Below are 15993 nucleotides of genomic sequence, written 5' to 3'. Positions count from 1 at the left end.
TCTCACTGAAAACAACTTTGAGACTGGCAGAAAGACTCTTGTACAACCAAGGTTGTAAGAAAGATACACACGGAATCGGGTAGGAAGGGAAGAGAAGAGATCAGTTCATGACTCACAATCCATCACAGGGGACACAGAAGAATTGGGGTTTGGAGATCCTCCCTAAGGGAGTGAACAGTAAAAATCGCATTTTGACAACCCAGCCCTGGACTCTGACACTGGGAAGATGAGTTCCATTCATTCAGTTAGTACAGTCGCTCAGTTGTGTCCAACTCTTTGTGACCCCATGAATTGCAGCAAGCCAGGCCTCACTGTCCATCACCAACTCCCAGAGTTCACTCAAACTCATGTCCATCGAGTCGGTGATGTCATCCAGCCATCTCATCCTCTGTCGTCCCCTTCTCCTCCTGCCCCCAATCCCTCCCAGTATCAGAGTCTTTTCCAATGAATCAACTCTTCGCATGAGACGGTCAAAGTACTGGAGTTTCAGGTTCAGCATCAGTCCTTCCAAAGAACACCCAGGACTGATCTCTTTTAGAATGGGCTGATTGGATCTCCTTGCAGTCCAAGGGACTCTCAAGAGTCTTCTCCAACACCACAGTTCAAAAGCATCAATTATTCGGTGCTCAGCTTTCTTTATGCTCCAACTCTCACATCCATACATGACCACTGGAAAAACCATGGCCTTGACTAGACAGACCTTTGTTAGCAGAGTAATGTCTCTACTTTTTAATATGCTATCTAGGTTGGTCATAAATTTCCTTTCAAGGAGTAAACCTCTTTTAATTTCATGGCTGCAATCACCATCTGCAGTGATTTTGGAGCCCAAAAAAATAAAGTCTGATACTGTTTCCCCATCTATTTCCCATGAAGGGATGGGACCAGATGCCACGATCTTAGTTTTCTGAATGTTGAGCTTTAAGCCAACTTTTTCACTCTCCTCTTTCACTTTCATAGAGAGGCTCTTTAATTCTTCACTTTCTGCCATAAGGGTGGTGTCATCTTCATATCTGAGGTTATTGATATTTCTCCCAGAAATCTTGATTCTAGCTTGTGCTTCTTCCAGCCCAGGGTTTCTCATGATGTACTCTGCATATAAGTAAATAAGCAGGGTGACAATATACAGCCTTGATGTGCTCCTTTTGTTATTTGGAACCAGTTTGTTCTTCCACGTCCAGTTCTAACTATTGCTTCCTGACCTGCATACAGGTTTTTCTTAGTTAGGTGGTCTGGTATTCCCATCTCTTTCAGAATTTTCCACAGTTTATTGTGATCTACACAGTCAAAGGCTTTGGCATAGTCAATAAAGCAGAAATAGATGTTTTTCTGGAATTCTCTTCCTTTTTTCATGATCCAGCAAATGTTGGCAATTAATCTCTGGTTCCTCTGTCTTTTCTAACACCAGCTTGAACATCTGGAAGTTCACGGTTCAAGTATTGTTGAAGCCTGGCTTGGAGAATTTTGAGCATTACTTTACTAACGTGTGAGATGAGTGCAATTCTGTGGCAGTTTGAGCATTCTTTGGCATTGCCTTTCTTTGGGATTAGAATGAAAACTGACCTTTTCCAGTCCACTGCTGAGTTTTCCAAATTTGCTGGCATATTGAGTGCAGTACTTTCACAGCATCATCTTGCAGGATTTGAAACAGCTCAACTGGAATTCCATCACCTCCACTAGCTTTGTTCATAGTGATGCTTCCTAAGGCCCACTTGACTTCACATTCCAGGATGTCTGGCTCTAGGTGAGTGATCATACCATCATGATTATCTGAGTCATGAAGATCTTTTTTGTACAGTTCTTCTGTGTATTTTTGCCACCTCTTCTTAATATCTTCTGCTTCTGTTAGGTCCATACCATTTCTGTCCTTTATCAAGCCCTTCTTTGCATGAAATGTTCCCTTGATATCTCTAATTTTCTTGAAGAGATCTCTAGTCTTTCCCATTCTGTTCTTTTCCTCTATTTCTTTGCATTGATCCCTGAGGAAGGCTTTCCTATCTCTCCTTGCTATTCTTTGGAACTCTGCATTCAGATGCTTATATCTTTCCTTTTCTCCTTTGCTTTTCACTTCTCTTCTTTTCAAAGCTATTTGTAAGGCCTCCACAGACAGCCATTTTTACTTTTTTGCATTTCTTTTCCATGCGCATGGTCTTGATCCCTGTCTCCTGTACAATGTCATGAACCTCATTCCATAGTTCATCAGGCACTCTATCTATCAGATCTAGACCCTTAAATCTCTTTCTCACTTCCACTGTATAATCATAAGGGATTTGATTTAGGTCATACCTGAATGGTCTAGTGGTTTTCCCTACTTTCTTCAATTTAAGTCTGAATTTGGCAATAAGGAGTTTATGATCTGAACCACAGTCAGCTCCTGATCTTATTTTTGCTGACTCTATAGAGCTTCTCCATCTTTGCTTGCAAAGAATATATCAGTCTGATTTCAGTGTTGACCATCTGGTGATGTCCATGTGCAGAGTCTTCTCTTGTGTTGTTGGAAGAGGGTGTTTGCTATGCCCAGTGTGTTCTCTTGCAAAACTCTATTAGTCTTTGCCCTGCTTCATTCCGTATCCCAAGGCCAAATTTGCCTGTTACCCCAGGTGTTTTGGGGAATGGCAAATCACTTCAGTATTCCTGCCTTGAGAACCCCATGAACAGTATGAGTCCCATTAGCTGATTTGAAAAGCAGTTGAACTTACAGAGGGCTGTGAGAAACCCAGACCCACTGGTGAAGTGCATGTACATCTTCTTAACTCCCAGGAACAAGGATGAGGAAGCAGATTGAAACCACCTCAGGCTCTGGCTGGTTTCCAGAAAACACCCCAAAGTGTACCTTTGCCCATGTCAGTCACCCACTCTGGCCCCTCTACCTCCAGCACACTCCCCACTAGAGTGAACACTGCCTTTCTTAAAGAGAGTGTTCAATGTTGATGAATTTATGCCTAAAAAATTCCTGAGACTAAAAAAGGAGACAAATATTTAGGTATAAGACAAATATGCAGATATTCATCATAGAGGACCCTAATCAAGATGAACCCAAAAAACTCACACCAAGTCATATCATAACTAAAATGACAAAAATTAAAGATAAATAATTCTAAAGGCAGCAAGAGAAAAACCAAAGAGTCATATACAAAAGAACCCCTATCAGATTATCAGCTGAATTTCTGCAGAAACTTTGCATTCTGGAAGGGAATGATATTATATAAATTACCAAAAGAGAAAAGAATAAACCTAGAATACTCTACCAAGCAAGATTATCATTGAGAATTGAAGGAGAGACAGGCAAAAGCTAAGAGTTCATCAGCCTCATTTTGATCTGTGGGTTCATTGCTGTTGTTCAGTCATCAAGTCATGTCTGATTCTTCACAGCCCCATGGACTGCAGCACACCAGGCTTCCCTTCCCTCACCATGTCCACTGAATCAGTGATGCCATCCAACCATCTCATCCTCTGGCCCCCTATTCTCCTTCTGCCTTCAATCTTTCCCAGCATAAGGGTTTTTTCTAATGAGTCAACTGTTAGCATCAGGTGGCCAAAGTTTCTTCTTCTCCAGCATCAAACCTTCCTAAGAGTTTTTATTTCCTTAAAGATCAACTGGTTTGAGCTCCTTGCTTTCCAAGGGACTCTAAAGAGTCTTCTCCAGCACCAGTTTGAAAGCATCAATTCTTTGGCACTCTGCCTTCTTTATTGTCCAGCTCTCGCATCTGGACATGACTACTGGAAAGCCCATAGCCTTAACTATACAGACCTTTGTCAGCAAAGTGATGTCTTTGCTTTGTAACCCACTGTCCAAGTTTGTCATAGCTTTTGTGCCAAGAAGAAATCTCTTCTAATTTCATGGCTGCGGTCACCAACCACAGTGATCTCCGAGCCCAAAAAGAGGAAATCTGTCACTGCCTCCACTTTTTCCCCTTCTATTTGCCGTGAAGTGATGGGACTGGATGCCATGATCTTAGATTTCTAATATTGAGTTTTAAGCTGGATTTTTCACACTCCTCCTTCACGCTCATCAAGAATCTCTTTAGTTGCTCTTCACTTTCTGCCATTAGAGTGGTATCATCCACATATCTGATGCTGTTGATATTTCTCCTGGCAATCTTGTTTCCATCTTGTAACATATCCAGCCCAACATACTTTTCATTAAATTTAGAATTTTTTAAACATTATTCTTTAGATATTTCTTTTCTGTCATCCCTGACTCCAGCACCACATGTGGTATATCATGTGATATTTTTCATAGGTTATAGAGGCTCTTTTAAGTTTTTCTCCAATTTTCTTCTGTTTCTGGTTTAGCTTAGATGATTTCTATTTTCTATCAAGGTGTTTTATTTTTCCTGTTTCCAAAATGGAATTTTTCAGTTTCTGTGTTATATTCTACCATCCCCCAATTCCATTTGGTTATTTATTTCATATCTTCATTTTTTCTCTCATTTTCACATTTTCCTTTAAATTCTTGATTTATTTATATAATGTCTATTTCAAAATTTTTAATTTTAAAAGCTTGTTCATCTAAAACATTTCTGAATATGTATCTCTTGATTATATAGATCATATCTTACTTCTTTGAATTTTTATTAGCTAATGATTAAATGTCATATATCAGTGGGATTCTCTGTGAAGGACATTTGGCATTATCTGGGGACCTGGTTGGATGTTATATGTAGGGGCTACTACTGTAATTTAATGGATAGAGGAAGGAATGGTGCTAAACATCTTACAATGATCAAGAAGACCTTTCAACCTACAATAAAACTTCCTTTAAAACTTAAAATTGAAATCAAATTTTAAAGCATACAAAAAAATGAAAGAATTCTTAGCAACCTGATGTTTATATAAATATGCTAAATGAAGTTGTAATGAAATTTTTTACATTTATTTATGTACAAATAAAATTTGAATATGACAACAGTCCATAGAAGAGAAGGTGCATAAAGAAGTTTCTTACATATTTTTTATGAAATGGTATAATTATTTGGAGGTATGTGAAATAGAACATTTCCTGCCATATCAGTAAATGAAGATGCTACAGTCATTAGCAATTGCAGCCACCACCATGGTGAGCTGGTAACTCTGAGGGAACTCTGAAGGAGAAGAATACCTGCCATGTTGCAGCCATCAGATTATAGCCACTCCCTACAGTGAGCCACAAGGAAACTCAGGATGTGAACAACACGGGATACTGGTCTTACATAGCTCAGGTGCAAATAAATGGGATGATTTCAGTGAGCCCAAACTCTTGCATCTTCCCACACATGGAAAAGAACGAAATTCCTTAACTTGAGTTATCTGGTTTTCTTTAAGTAACAACAATATTTTGTTGTTCAAACTATCTGCCTTTTGTTGCAAAACTTCTATATAACCTGGTTCTTCCCTTCACCTCCTTGGAGCAGTTCTCTCAGGGTCACTTGAGATGTTGTCTTCTAGGTTTGAAATTCTAAAAATTGCCACGGGGTGGGGGAGGGATAGCTCTCAACTTTTAGGTTGTGAGTATTTCAGTTGACAGGAACCAGAAAGTGACAATTTAAAGTTCAGTTCAGTTCAGTCACTCAGTCATGTCTAACTCTTTACAACCCCATGGACTGAAGCACACCAGGCTTCCCTGTTCATCACCAGCTCCCAGAGCTTGTTCAAACTCTGTCCATTGAGTTGGTGATGACATTCAACCATCTCATCCTCTGTCATCCTCTCATCCTCTGTAATCCCCTTCTCCCCCTGCCTTCAGTCTTTCCCAGCAGGCTCTTTCAAACGAGTCAGTTCTTCACATCCGGTGGCCAAAGTATTGGAGTTTTAGCTTCAGCATCAGTCCTTCCAATGAATATTCAGGATTGATTTCCGTTAAGATTCACTGGCTTGATCTCCTGGCAGAGCAAGGGACTCTCAAGAGTCTTCTCGAACACCACAGTTCAAAAGCATCCAATTTTCAGCACTCAGCCTTCTTTATGGTCAACCGTCACATCCATACATGACTACTGGGAAAACCACGGCTTTGACTAGACAGACTTTGGTCAGCCAAGTAATGTCTCTGCTTTTTAATATGTGGTCTAGGTAGGTCATAGCTTTTCTTCCAAAGAGCAAGCGTCTTTCAATTTCATGGCTGCAGTCACCATCTGCAGTGATTTTGGAGCCCAAGAAAATAAGTCTGTCACTGTTTCCATTGATTCCCTATCAATTTCCATGAAATGATGGGACTGGATGCCATGATCTTAGTTTTTTGAATGTTGAGTTTTAAACCAGCTTTTTCACTCTCCTCTTTCACCCTCATAAAGTGGCTCTTTAGTTTATTTTCACTTTCTGCCATAAGGGTAGTGTCATCTGTGTATCAGAGGTTATTGTTATTTCTCCTGGCAATCTTGATTCCAGCTTGTGCTTCATCCAGCCTGGCATTTCACGTGATGTACTCTGCATATATGTTAAATATACAGCTTTGACGTACTCCTTTCCAAATTTGGACGGCTTCCTTGGTGGCTCAGACATTAAAGACTCTGCCTGCAATGCAGGAGACCAAGACTTGTTTCCTGGGTTCGGAAGATACCCTAGGAAAGGGAATGGCAACCCACTCCAGTATTCTTGCCTGGAAAACCCCATGGACAGAGGAGCCTGGCAGGCTACAGTCCATGGAATTGCAAAGAGTCAGACACAGCTGAAAAACTAAGGCTTTTTCCAATTTGGAACCAGTCTGTTGTTCCATGTCTGGTTCTAACCGTTGCTCTTGACCAGCATACTGATTTCACAGGAGGCAGGTGAGGTAGTCTAGTATTTCCATCTCTCTCTCTCTCTCTTTTTTTTTTTTTTTTTGGTATTTCCATCTCTTGAAGAATTTTCCACAGTTTCTTGTGATCCAAACAGTTCAATAAAGCAGAAATAAATGTTTTTCTGGAACTCTCATGCTTTTTCTATGATCCAACAGATGTTGGCAATTTGATCTCTGGTTCCTCTGCCTTTTCTAAATCCAACTTGAATGTCTGGAAGTTCTTGGTTCATGTACTGTTGAATCCTGGTTTGGAGAATTTTGAGCATTACTTTGCTAGCGTGTGAAATGAGTGCAACTGTGTGGTAGTTTGAATATTCTTTGGCGTTGCCTTTCTTTGGGGTTGGAGTGAAAACTGACCTTTTCCAGTCCTGTTGCCAGGACTGGAAAACTTATATTATGTAATTTAAAGTTGCATGTGACATACTCTAAATAAACCACAAAAGTGAAATAGAGAAAGAGAGAATGACAGAAGGAAGAAGGAAAGAAAGAAGGAAGAAAGGAAAAAAGAAGAAACAAAAGAAAAATGAAACAGAGGTTATCTAAAATAATCATGTTTGTCTGGTAGCTACTAACTTGGACAGCCCAGTCTAAGCCATTTGATTCTTTCCTGGTCAAACCAAATAAGCTTTTTGGATTAGTGATGGGCTTTCCAGAATGAAAGCCATGTTGCTCTTTGCATTATTAATCAGCCACAGTCAGTCCCAATAAGCAATAAAAATGTTGAAAAAGGTAAAAGGGAAATCTGCATGACAAATGTGCCAAGTATCCCATGTTAGTATTGCAGCAGGAATTCTGTTCATAGTCACAATGATAACTTCAGACATTGATAGTCTCTTAAACCAGTGTTCTTCCTATGTGGTCAAATGCATTGGCTCTAGATAACTGGAAAACAAAACCACTCTTATCTTGAGAACTTGGTCATGGAAACTTTAATGGGAACTTTGAGGAAAATTTAAAAGGTCATGTAGAAACCTATTAAAAAAAAAAACAAAAACACTGGAGCCAGGAAACTGGAATGCATCTGCAAGGTCTTTCAGATGACTTAGAATTCTTAGAAGCAGCCACTTGGGGTCATGAAATAAACTGACATGGGAACATCAAACAAGAAATAGATGTCCATATATCTCTCATACACAGCTGCTGAAGCCACTTCTCTGAACTGAACTCGATGCCCATGGGGAAAAATAATCTAAAGATGAGTTAAGGCAAATTTCTCTGATGGCAAACCTGCACAAAATCAGAAAATGGATTGTATTGGATTCATTCCTGAAACTCCAGTGGTATAAAAACAGATATTCAATAGAACTGACAGATATTCAATAGAATTGACACCTATTCAGCTCTTAAATCTTCTTAGCCTCTTATAGAAGCAACCACCGTGAATACAAGTAAAGATTTATAACACTGCAGAGTCTATCAGTGTACTTCATATGAATGCAATTCCTCTGGTCAAGAAAGGCATTTTTTGTTATTAATATATAAAAAATTATCCAAGAAACATTTAATTATGTGGTAGTCACATTTCTCATCATTCTTAGAGCATTGGTCTTACTGAAAACTGAAACAGGCAATTCAAAGCGTATGTTACTTTGGATAGGAGTGGATACAGACATGAAAGTCTGCTAATATTAATGGAAAAATGTACTTTTCAGTTAAATATAAGAGTAAAAGGAAATATTCCACAGGAAAAGTTTCTTAAAACTGGAGGTGGAAATGAGGAAATAGAGGGAAATATAATTACCTAACATTATCTTTTCAAGTTTGTATTTTAATAGGCCCAGTTGTATTTAAAATACATTAAATACATTAAAAAACTAAAGTTAGTTTACAGTAAAAGTCAGATATATTTTGCATTTGATGCTTTTTAAAACTCTTCAAGTAAATGTTCATAATTTGAATATACCAGACCTGAGAGTGGTTTTATATTGCCCTCTTTTCTGTTGTCCATAAATAAAGCATATCAATTTCTATAATTATGTGATACTAGAAAAGAATGTTTAATTCTATTGTAATTAAGGGAAAACAATGCAGCATCTTTAATAATTCCCATTGGTATTTGATCATCAGTTGGGTATTGTTAGGTCTCAAAATATATCTTTTTTTATTACCACCATCTCAATATTTATGATCCCTTTTTCTCTAGGAAAATGAATATTCATATGTGTCAGTATTTTAGGGATAATACAATTATTTTGGAGTGAGACACTCTCCAGGTTTCAGTGTGCCCCGAGTCAAGTGATGTTCTGAAACCCTCTGCAGAGTTGGTAAGTCATGGAGTCAGTTTTAATGTAGAATAAAACAATACAGAAACATTCCTGGATACTGGCTTATAATCACAGTGTCCATAGGTAGAATCAGATTGAAAAGTCATTTAGAAGCTGAACAATGCAATAAAATTATAAAATTCTAGAAGGCATTATTATTCTAGTTGTCATATAAATATAGCATAGTCTCATAATGTGTGTGACAACATGAGGAAAATTATATGATTGAGTACACTTTGATACAACTCAAGTGATTTTATTTTCAATCTGCTAAACAGTGTCCATGTCAAACTTTATCATGTCAATGCTACTGCCAACAAAAATTTTATGGTGAAATATGCCAGTGTTTAAAATAGTAACTGGGTGAATGCAAAGTTCCCTCTTGTTTCCCAAGAAATGTGTTATTCTCTTGTGCTTATAAACCTACCACATCTAACACATTAATTTATTCTATTCTATTTTTAAAGAAAAAAAGTCAGCTAAATTGACTAGTATCATATGGATAAGGATATGACTTTTGGCAAATCTGACCTAAGACTATTCACTTTTATTTAACGTTTTTATGTATTAAGATTACAAATATTAAAATATAAACTTTCAGTTCAGTTCAGTTCAGTCCCTCAGTTGCGTCCGACTCTTTGCAACCCCATTAATCACAGCACGCCAGGCCTCCCTGTCCATCACCAACTCCTGGAGTTCACTCAGACTCACGTCCATCGAGTCAGTGATGCCATCAAGCCATCTCATCCTCAGTCATCCCCTTCTCCTCCTGCCCCCAATCCCTCCCAGCATCAAAGTCTTTTCCAATGAGTCAACTCTTAGCATGAGGTGGCCAAAGTACTGGAGTTTCAGCTTTAGCATAATTCCTTCCAAATAAATCCCAGGGTTGATCTCCTTCAGAATGGACTGGTTGGATCTCCTTGCAGTCCAAGGGACTCTCAAGAGTCTTCTCCAACACCACAGTTCAAACGCGTCAATTCTTCGGCACTCAGCCTTCTTCACAGTCCAACTCTCACATCCATACATGACTACAGGAAAAACCATATCCTTGACTAGATGGACCTTTGTTGGCAAAGTAGTGTCTCTGCTTTTATAGAATAAATCTTTTATCTGTTCTGTAATATTTGAACATTTTATTCTTTGTAGAAAAAGCACTAGGTGCATGCTAAGTTCCTTCAGTCGTGTCCAACTCTTTGTGACTCCATGGACTGTAGCCTTCCAGGTTCCTCTGTCCTTGGGAGTCTCCAGGCAAGAATACTGGAGAGAGTAGCCATTGCCATCACTAGGGGATCTTCCTGACTCAGGGATCAAAACTGGGACCTTATCTTTTCTGCATTGGCAAGTGGATTCTGTACCACTAACACCACCTGGGAAACCCTAAAGCACTAGGAAATCAACCACAATTTGTCCTTTTCTTATCATATTTTGATGACTATAATCTTCTATGAGTAAATAGTTCAGTTATACTTCCTGCACATGAGTCTATGCGCTGTACTTAGTCACTCAGTCACGTCCTATTCTCTGTGACCCCATGAACTGTATGTAGCCTGCCAGGTGCCTCTGTCCACAGGGATTCTCCAGACAAGAACATTGGAGTGGGTTGCCATGCCCTCTTCCTAGGGATCTTCCCAACCCAGGGAATGAACCCAATTCTCTCACATTATAGGAAGACTCTACCATTTAAGCATTAGAATTAAAATATTAATTTAAGGGTTTCATATATCCATCTTTATCCTCAACTGTTTTAGAATAATCTGAAAGTTTTTTGTCTAACAAAGGGAAGTGAAGGACTTTGCTTTTGCAGAAAGGGAAGATGCCAGGCAGACAATCAAAATGATCCTTTTGAAAACAAAAGATTCTTTTCTCTGACTTCTGCCTTCTCCATACCCTTAGGGAGTCTGTGTGGGTGAGTGTATGAATGTGTGTGTGTGTGTATGTGTGTGCTTTCTCTGTATGTATATGTGTTAGGTTTTGGATTTAAAACCTATATATAAAAATATTCTTTAAAGGAAAATCATAGATTAGTGCAACACTATAAAAACATAAAGGAATAAAAGTAGAAAAATCCACTGGCATGTAAAAATGATTAGTTATATGTTTTAGAAATATTATTCTAAAAATATTAACACATTTTTAGAATTTTTTTTTCTTTTTAAATATCTGTATGGTTTCACTCACTCAACAGCTTTATTGATGGCTTTCATAAACTGTATTAGTATTATGAGAAATAATTTGTATATTTTCAAGGACCTTAAAAATTCCCTATTTGGGAAGGAAATCACACTAGAAATTTAACCCTAGAAGTCAGAGATACCTAGTGTTAGAATAAATGTGCCTAATTCTTATTAGAAGAATTAAAGAACTAAAGAGCCTCTTGATGAAAGTGAGAGAGGAGAGTGAAAAAGTTGGCTTAAAGCTCAACATTCAGAAAACGAAGATCATGGCATTTGGTCCCATCACTTCATGGCAAATAGATGGGGAAACAGTGGAAACAGTGGCTGACTTTATTTTGGGGGGCTCCAAAATCACTGCAGATAGTGATTGCAGCCATGAAATTAAAAGACACTTACTCCTTGGAAGGAAAATTATGACTAACCTAGACAACGTATTAAAAAGCAGAGACATTACTTTGCCAACAAAGGTCTGTCCAGTCAAGGCTGTGGTTTTTCCAGTAGTCATGTATGGATGTGAGAGTTGGAGTATAAAGAAAGCTGAGCACCGAAGAATTGATGCTTTTGAACTGTGATATTGGAGAAGACTCTTGAGAATTCCTTGGACTGCAAGGAGATCCAACCAGTCCACCCTAAAGGAGGTCAGTCCTGGGTGTTCATTGTAAGGACTGATGTTGAAGCTCAAACTGCAATACTTTGGCCACCTGATGCAAAGAGCTGACTCATTGGAAAAGACCCGGATGCTGGGGAAAATTGAGGCCAGGAGGAGAAGGGGATGATAGAGGATGAGATTATTGGATGGCATCACCGACTCAGTGGACATTAGTTTGGGTAAACTCTGGGAGTTGGTGGTAGACAGGGAGGCCTGGCATGCTGCAGTTCATGGGGTTGCAAAGAGTCAGACATGACTGAGCGACTGAACTGAACTAACTGCTATTGCTACTGCTAAGTCACTTTAGTCATGTCCAACTCTGTGTGACCCCATAGATGGCAACCCACCAGGCTCCCCCATCCCTGGGATTCTCCAGGCAAGAACACTGGAGTGAATTGCCATTTCCTTCTCCAATGCATGAAAGTGAAAAGCGAAAGTGAAGTCGCTCAGTCATGTCCAACCCTCAGCGACCACAGCCTTCCAGGCTCCTCTGTCCACGGGATTTTCCAGGCAACAGTACTGGAGTGGGGTGCCATTGCCTTCTCCGAACTGAACTAAACTGAATTCTTATTCTGGGCTTCCCTGGTGGCTCAGTGGTTAAGAATTTGCCTGCCAATGTGGGCAATGCAGGTTGAACCCCTGTGTCTGCATGATCCCCTGGAGAAGTAAATGGCAGCCCACTGCAGTGTTCTTGCTTGGGAAATCCCATGGACAGAGGAGCCTGGTGAGCTCTAGTCCATAGGGTCACAAAAGTGTTGGACATGACTTAGCAACTTAAACAACTCTTATTCCAGTGTTCCTTCAGAAGACTGAGAATTAATACATGTAATATATTTGATATATATGGGAAATAGTTAAGTTATAGAATGCATGAAATGGGCAATAAATACAGTGGAAATTATCATGAGTTTCATATCTATGGAGGGTTTTATTATGTACAAGAGAGGCCTTGATGTGCTCTGAAGGATCTGGTTATATGACAAAGGAATTTGTGTAGCTAAGAAGGAGAAAACAAACAAGGATGGGAAAAAAAATGCATGAAGAATGCAGAAAGCCGGGAGGTTGTTTCTGCTGAAAGAGAAATTGAATGTTTTCAATACTAGAAAATAGTATTGGATTAGTTGGTGAGGGGGTGACTGTGAAGACCTAAGAACATTTGAGGATTCACAATATAGTTAAAAATTTATAAGTTAAGAAAACAATGATATGATGAAAACAGAATTTTTATGGGAAATGTTAAAATCTTAAAAACAAACTATATTTGTGGGGTGATTACACATGCATCATCTATTGATGTAAAATCATATTCTGTATACTTGCAAAAAGTTCATAATTTTTATGCACTCATATGAACATGTCTTTAATTTGTAAGTGAAAAACCCAAGGGAAATAACTATGCATGTAGCATGAAGACTGTTGTCTTATAACTAAACATACACTAATATACACAACAAACAAACACCATACTAGTATATTATTATTTTCCTTGAAAGCTATCTAGGATACAAATGGCTTACAGTTAGTGATCCTGTTATGTGCAACATGTTCTTTTTTTCCCCATTAGTAAAATCTACTTTTTAAAAAGTAATCTAAAGAAAGACTATATTTTTAACAAATATTATTAAATGGTGATTGTTTCTGTTTTAAATGCTTCAACATTCAATTTGACATATGATTAAAGTTCCCAATTTTCCAGTTCTATTGACTTTGCTCTAAAACTAATTTTAACCTAAATCCTGAATATATACTGTATAATTCATTTATTCAACCATTCATTCAACAGATATTTGAGTGTCATGCACAGATGCTAAAATGTGTATACATTACTTTTTGTGTTTCTTGAGAACTGCCCTGTTCTCTTTAAATAAAGATTCAAAAATTAGATTTTAAAAAGGATCACTATAAGGGATCCTTAAAGTACTAGACTGTAGCTGAAAGGAGCTATAAACTTTCTAGACATGGAGATGAATAACTTTACATACTTGATGTAATTTAGTACTTTAAATCAATTCATGTTTCTCAGAGTAGGAAATTGGCCAAAAGATATGTTTATATAGGGAAAAATACAGCCTCATTTGGAAAATGTATTAATACTATGAAGTTGTCTTGAAGAAACAGAATATACACTATTATGATGCTTATTCTTTCTGTTTTTGATGATTGGGAGAGTAAATTGTAGGAAATTGATGGGATTGAGGCTAGAAGATGCATGGATACCCCTGGGATTCACAGAAGGCACCTTCACATGAAGATATTTTCTCCCTGTCTGCTGGGTATCATTGGGGCAAAAAGAAGACTATATTTTATTTACTGAAGGAGATTTATAAAAACAGGTCATTTAGAAATCATTAATGACTATGCTAAAGCATTTGACTATGTGGATCACAACAAACTTGAAAATTCTTAAGGAGATGGAAATACCAGGCCGCCTTACCCACCTTCTGAGAAATCAGTATGCAGATCAAGAAGCAACAGTTAGAACTGGACATGGAACAATGGACTGGTTCCAAATTGGGAAAGGAGTGCCTTATATGCAGAGTATATTATGAGAAACACTGGGTTGGATAAAGCACAAGCTGGAATCAAGCTTGCCGGGAGAAATATCAATAACTTGAGATATGCAAATAACATCACCCTTACGGCAGAAAGTGAAGAGGAACTAAAGAGCCTCATTATGAGGATGAAAGAGGAGGATGAAAAGCTGGCTTAAAATCAACATGCAAAAACCTAAGATCATGGCAAAGCAAAAGTAAAAGTGAAGTCGTGTCCGACTCTTTGCGACCCTGTGGACTATATAGCCCACCAGGCTCCTCTGTCCATAGGATTCTCCAGGCAAGAATACGGGAGTGGGTTGCCATTTCCTTCTCCAGGGCATCTTCCTGACCCAGGGATCAAACCCAGGTCTCCTGCATTGCAGGCACACTCATTAACCTCTGAGCCACCAGGGAAGCAGACTGGAAGATCATGGCATCCAGTCCCATCACTTCATGGCAAAATAGATGGGGAAACAATGGAAACAGTGAGACAGTTTATTTTCTTGGGCTCCAAAATCACTGTAGATGGTGACTGCAGCCATGAAATTAAAAGATGCTTGCTCCTTGGAAGAAAAGCTATGGCCTACCTAGGCAGCATTTTTAAAAAGCAGAGACATTACTTAGCCAATCAAGGTCCATCTAGTCAAAGCTATGGTTTTTCCAGTAGTCATGTATGGATGTGAGAGTTGGAGTATAAAGAAGGCTGAGCACCAAAGAATTGATGCTTTTGAACCATGGTGTTGGAGAAGACTCTTGAGAGTCCCTTGGACTGCAAGGAGATCCAACCAGTCCATCCTAAAGGAAATCAGTCCTGAATATTTATTGGAAGGACTGATGCTGAAGCTGAAACTCCAACACTTTGACCACCTTGTACGAAGAACTGACTCATTGGAAAAGACCCTGATGCAGGGCAAGATTGAAGGCAGGAGGAGAAGGGGATGACAGAGGATGAGATGGTTGGGTGTCATCACCAACTCAATGGACATGAGTTTGTGTAAGCTCCAGGAACTGGTGATGGGTGTGGATCCTGGCGTGCTGCAGTCCATGATATTGCACAGTTGGACATGACTGAGTGACTGAGCTGAATTGAATGATGAAAGCAATTTTTAAAAAGTAAACCTAGTCAAATCAGTTTTGCAATAAGCATGGGCTTAATTAGGTGATTCTACTGCAAAATTTGTATAAGCTAGTTGCCTCAAACTTTTTCAGTTATTTTGAAGCCTGTTACAGATACACCTGCACAAACCAAACAGTGGTCCTCTATACAGCAACAAGCAAACAAAAAACAAATAAATGATTCAAAACTAAAAATGAAATAAAATCAGTTACATTTGGCTGTGGATTTTTTTTTTACCTTTTCTATTTTTCCCCCAGAATTCTAGAAGAGCCATTTGATGTGAATACAGTTAAATTTTGAGTGAATAAGTTGTATTTTTATATACTTTTAAAAAGTGTGTAATGATCATCACTAGTTAAGCTGTGAGACATTGTTGCACTGAAACAGGGAATGGAGCATGGGAAAATAAAGGTAGAGTTCTCAGGAACTAAAAGCATATATTTAAACCTTAATTTATGTTTTAATTCATAGTTCTTTACCAAAATCTATTTCAAAATGTAGTTC

The sequence above is a fragment of the Ovis canadensis genome, chromosome 7 (genome assembly GCF_042477335.2).
Source record: "Ovis canadensis isolate MfBH-ARS-UI-01 breed Bighorn chromosome 7, ARS-UI_OviCan_v2, whole genome shotgun sequence".
Taxonomy (NCBI): Eukaryota; Metazoa; Chordata; class Mammalia; order Artiodactyla; family Bovidae; genus Ovis; species Ovis canadensis.
This window is presented reverse-complemented; position numbering follows the sequence as displayed.